The following is a 6,302-nucleotide window of genomic DNA, read 5'->3' on the forward strand; positions in this document are numbered from 1 at the left end:
GAACACGACCATGCATTCCGTCCCGACCCAGCCGGTTGGCTCCAATGCGTTCCGTTGCCTCCCCATGAACACGATGCATTCCGTTGCCTCCCCATGAACACGAGGATGCTGTTTCTCTGTTCCGACCCAGCAATGTACACGAGCCCTGGCCGTACGTATGCACGAGTAGGCGTTCGAGACCCCGCCTGTATGTACACATACGTGGACGTATTTTCTTTCTTGCACCCTGGCCGCTGTACGTACGTGTACATGCTACATGCGCACCTCTACTAAGGCACGTGCACGCCTCTACTACGACACGTGCGTGCCTCTACATTGACCAGTATGTACGTACACGTTCGCGACCAGAATGACAACCCTACGTACGCTTCGATCAGGTGGGTCCCAACTGTCAGGCATTTCCTTGCCTGCGAAGATGTAGCTGGTGGGTCCCAGCAGTCAGGGGGCGAATCTTTTTTTTGCCCGGACGCACTTCCTTGCATGCGAAGATGTAGCTGCTGGGTCCCAGCAGTCAGGGGGAAACGTTTTTTTCGTGAAATACAGTGGCCCGTCCGGTGGGTCCCAGCTGTCGGGTGGAGGAATCATTATTTTCCATGTAATAAGGGGGCACTTCCTTGCTGCGGCCGTGGACCCAGCTGTCAGCCTCTCCACGTACAGTCCACGTCCAATTGAAGTCACTCCTTGACCACGTTGACCACGCCGTGCCGAGACCACCAGGGCGGTGGACGACGGCGAGGCCTAGGAAGGGGACGACACGGAGGCAGGGAAGACTCGGCAGTTGTTTCCCACGCGGAGGGGAGTACGACTATACGAGGGTTTACTGGTTCGTCTGCCGTCGCTGGAGAATAACAGCAGGTGTGGGTGAGTAGAGGGATAGCTAGGCCAACGATGGGAGTACGGTCGGGCGGTGAGGCCTGCGCGGCAGCACAGTCGGCCGCGAGGAGGAGGGAGCAGGCAGTCCCACTGGCGCTTGTTTGAGCGGCTGGAGCAGGAAGAGCAGAGATTGAAGAAGCACGACGGCCGTTGGATGGACATCCAACAGTCAGTGCTTGTGCGTCAACCATTTTTTTAGGAAAGCCTCAAATCTATGGAAAACAGCATATAGCCCATCTGCCATTATTTCTAATAATTTACAGCCCATTTGCTAATACTTAAGGTTTTTTTGGATCCCATATTCTTTTTGTTAGCATTACAGCCCATATTGTGGCAACGGTTAAAAAATTATACAAAATTTTGCATATTTCGGTGCGGTCCGAACTATTTTTATCCTGAAATTTCTACTCACATTCAAACTGATTTTAAAAATAAATGTATATCAATATAAAATCCAACAAATTCTCCACGCATAAAAATTAATGTAATTTAAAATCTTGAAATGAAAAAAAAGATATTTTAAATTAATTGCTGGTTTGATGTGTTTTAAAAATGTACAACGCATTTCTCATTACGGATGGACCATTTTCTCGGCCAGCCGAATGAAAGCTCTCCTTGTCTTGAAAGATTTGCAGCCCAACAGGCCTGACAAAGCGACTTACTCGGCAAATCACAAAAAACTGTGTTGTGGCCGTGGACCCAGCTGTCAGCCTCTCCACGTACAGTACTCTTCCGATGGAAGTTGTTCCTTGACCACGTTGACCACGCCGCACGGAGAGCACCATGACGGTGGACGACGGCGAGGCCTAGGAAGGGGACGACAAGGCAGTGGAATCCCGCGCCGAGAGGACTACGAGGGTTCACTGGTTCGGCTGCGGTGTGAGGCTGCCGTCGCCGCAGGGCCTGGCCAGCGGTGGGAATAGTAGGGGGCGGTTATGTAACGCCCCCGATGCGACTATAGCTCCCACGTGTCGAGGCACGACTTAGAGACATAATCGCATTGAAGGCATATGTCGCAAGTTAGGCAATCTTCACAACATCCCATGTAATATGAATAATAAAGGGGAGAACATAGTTGGCTTACACTCGCCACGTCAATCAAGAACATAAATAACATTACATCATCCAAAACACTCATGGCCCGACTACGGCGCCAAAATAGAAGAGAACCCAACATGCGACACGGTCCCAATCACCCCCAACTGGGCACCACTACTGATCGTCAGGAAAAGAGACATAGTAACGCTGAGATTCCTCGTCGAACTCCCACTTGAGCTCGTACTCGTCACCTGGAGCGGAATCACCTGGACCTGCATCTGGAGTTATAGTATTTGTGAGCCACAGGGGCTCAGCAATCTCGCACCCTCGCGATCAGGACTATTTAAGCTTATAGGAAGGGTAAGGCAAATGTATATGTGGAGCTGCAGCAAGCGACTAGCATATATGGTGGCTATCTTATTCGCAAAAGAGAGCGAGAAGAGGAGGCAAAGCACGAGCGAGAAACTAGAGAGCAACCTGCGCAAACATTACTCCAACACCGTGTCCACTTCCCGGACTCCGCCGAGAAGAGGCCATCACGGTAACACACTCAGTTGATTCATTTTAATTAAGTTTAAGTTTAAGTTATCTACAACCGGACATTAACTAATTCCCATCTGCCCATAACCGCGGGCATGGCTTTCAAAAGTTCAATCCCTGCAGGGGAGTCCCAACTTAGCCCATGACAAGCTCTCACGGTCAACGAAGGAATAGACCTCCTCCCAAGATGTTCCGATCAGACTCGGTATCTTGGTAACTCAAGACACTTCGACAGGTTAAAACAAGACCAGCAACACTGCCCGAATGTGCCGACAAATCCCGATAGGAGCTGCACATATCTCTTTCTCAGGGCACACTCAGATGAGCCAGACGTCGGGTAAGCCAGCCCAAAGTTGCCCCTGGTAGCCTCGGACATCGCTCAGTGGGACCAACACTCAGAGGAGCACTGGCCCAGGGGGGTTAAAATAAGATGACCCTTGAGTCTGCAGAACCCAAGGGAAAGAAAAGGGGCTAGGTGGCGAATGGTAAAACCAATGTTGGGCATTGCTGGAAAAGCTTTAATCAAGGCGAAATATCAAGGGGTTCCCATTATAACCCAACTGCGTAAGGAACGCAAAAATCCGGGAACATAACACCGATATGACAGAAACTAGGGTGGCAAAAGTGGAACAAAACACTAGGCGAGAGGCCGAGCCTTCCACCCTTTACCAAGTATATAGGTGCATTAAGATAACATAGCAATATAATGATATCCCAATAAGTAAATAAAAAGGTGTTCCAACTAGGAACGGCCTCCAATCTTCACCTGCAACTAGCAACGCTATAAGAGGGGCTGAGCAAAGTGGTAACATAGCCAATCAACGGTTTGCTAGGACATGGTGGGTTAGATGTTTGACATGGCAATTGGGAGGCTGACAAGCAAATGGTAGGCATCGTAGCATTGGCATAGCAAGAGCGAGCAAACTGGCATAGCAAAGATAGTAGTGATTTCGAGGGTATGATCATCTTGCCTGCAAAGCTGTCAGAGTTGACTGGATCCTCAAGAGTAAACACAACGGGCTCCTCGTTAGTGAACTCGTCTCCCGGCTCTACCCAAACAAGACAAACAAGCAACAAGGATACAATCAACCACGTGCAAACTCAAACAACACAATGCAAAGATGACATGCTATGCGGGATGCGATGCGGGGTGCAAAATGCAAGATATGACAGGAAATGCATGAACCTGGCCTCAACTTGGAAATCCAAGGGTGCCACTGGAAAGATGAGATGAAATCTCTTGAAAACGATATAAAGAACGCCGGAATCGGAGTTACGGTTTGGAAATGGCAAGCGATTCGAAATTGACACCGGTCTGTGATTTACAGCAAGTAGGCATCTAAATGCAATGAAATGAACATGCTACAGCACCCAAACATGACAACAAAATGCATGGAAGGGATGCACACAAGATGCTTAACAAAAGTCTAGCACTGAGCTACGACCAAATCATCCATTAGGAGGTTCAAACAAGCATGTCAAAAACGCAAATGCAAAACAGATTTCAGACTTGGTGAAATTAACACTTGTCTGGAATTTCAGATCACGAAGCCCTCTTCGGAGCAGCAAAACAACATGATACATGACCTGATTATGAAAATCAAGAACATGGCATGGAGCTACTCAACAAGCTTAACAAAAGACCCAAAGTGACCTGGGGCCAAAAGGGTTCACAAAATATACTAACGGGCATACGAACATAGCTAAAACACAATCAGTTTTCAGACTTGGTGAAAACTGAGACATGCTGAAATATAACTCACGAAGGCACGTAAACGAGCTCGATGCACTCACTACGGTGCAAGTCATGGCAAGGCAAGCATATATCCATTTAGAAGGCACAAAATGCTAGCTAGACATGGCAAGAACAATGGCATAGCATGCACGGATCAACTACAATAACATCGGCAAAATTGCAAACGAGTTGACGATCTGCCCAGATTCACAACAAAGCAAAAGTAGAGCTCGATTGACTCAAGCTATGGTGCTCCATAATTGCAAACAAAGACATGGATGGATAGAGCGCTACAAGATTAACAAAACTCCCTTACTGATCATCCTCAAAAGAGGCACGGATCACTAGGAAACAAGCTGAACACATGGCATCATGAACTAAATAATCCCAGACTTAGTGAAAACTACTAAGTCCCTGAAAACAGATTTCCCGGGGTCCCTCACTTTGCAAGCTTGCACAAGTCACCACACACATCCTAAAAATGCATGGGTTGCACCTCTGGAAAGATAACAAGATGCTTAACAAAACATATGAAGGACTCACAGGCATATCATGCACACATTAATGATGGTAAAAATGACAAAAGTCTAAGATGAACTAGCAGATCTGACAATTAACTCATGAAACCTCCTTCTAACAGAATTTCGGGCATCAAGATGCACTCAAATGAAAATGATGCAATGGAATGAAATGATGTACTCGTCGAGACGAACATTTTGATATACTATATGCATGAATCGGAGCTACGGATGCAAAGTTATGAGGCCTCGAACAGGGCAACATGGATCTGCAATCTCCGGGATTTAGTGGAATTTTACCTCCGCAAAAAGTCAACACGGGATGAGGTGGTGCGGGACGACGAGATCCGGGACGAGGGGGACGTTTGGATCGCGGGATTGGTGGATCTGATCCAATCTTTGGGATCTCGCTGGAGTACGCCGGAGAAGACGACGGAGAAGTGGCCGGCGGGGGCGCGCTCGTCGAGGAGCTCGCCGGAGAGGAAATCTCGCCGGCCGGAGGAGCTCGCCGGACGGAGATGTCGGCGGCCGGGCGGAGAGGCGACCATGGCGAGGAGGCGCAGTGGAGGACGGCGGGGTGGCTCGCCGTGGCCGGTGGGCAACTCCGGCGGCGACCTGAGCCTGCGGCGGCGCCCGAGGCGGCACGGGGCGGCCGAGGCGGCAAGGCCAACCAGGCACGGGGCTACGGCGTGCGCTTGCGGCGACCGTGCGGTGGCGGAGCGGATCGGGGCCCGGGCGGGCCTGCCCTGGGCTCCACGGGCCGGCGGCGGGCGTGAGAGGAGAGAGAGAGGAGGCGCGCTGAGGTGGCGGCGTCCGACTGGGCCGGAGGGGTGGCGCGGCTGAGGTGGCAGCCCTTGATTCGGTGGGGTGATGTGGCCGCGGCGGTGGACGCGTCCCGCCGGGTCGGACAATGTCCGGCCGGCGCGAGGGGATTTTTTAGGCTTTCGGGGAGAGGGAGAGATCCGAAAAACGGGGGGTCTATTTATAGGCATAGGGGGAGCTAGGAGAGTCCAAATGAGGTGCGGTTTTCGGCCACGCGATCGTGATCGAACACTCTAGAAGATGGGGCAGAGTTTGGTGGGTTTTGGGCCAAAATGGAGGGGTGTTGGGCTGCAACAAACACGAGGCCTTTTCAGTCCCTCGGTTAACCGTTGGAGTACCAAACGAAGTCCAAATGGTACGAAACTTGACAGGCGGTCTACCGGTAGTAACCCAAGGCCGCTTGGCAAGTCTCGGTCCAATCCGGAAATGTTTAATCCCCACACATGAAAGAAAGCTAGAAATGACCACCGGAGGAGAACGAAGCGCCAGAATGCAAAACGGACAACAGGGAAAATGCTCGAATGAATGAGACGAACATGTATGCAAATGCAATGCACATGATGACATGATATGAGATGCATGACAACGACAACAACACACGGAGACGAAACCCAAACCCGAGGAAATAAATATAACTTAACACCAGAAACGGCAAGAGTTGGAGTACAAATAGGGAAAGTTACATCCGGGGTGTTACAACACTCCACCACTACGAAAGGATCTCGTCCCGAGATCTAGGACTGAAAGAATGCCGGGTACTCAGAACGGAGGTGATC

Source organism: Triticum aestivum, chromosome 7A, assembly GCF_018294505.1.
Source record: "Triticum aestivum cultivar Chinese Spring chromosome 7A, IWGSC CS RefSeq v2.1, whole genome shotgun sequence".
Classification (NCBI taxonomy): Eukaryota; Viridiplantae; Streptophyta; class Magnoliopsida; order Poales; family Poaceae; genus Triticum; species Triticum aestivum.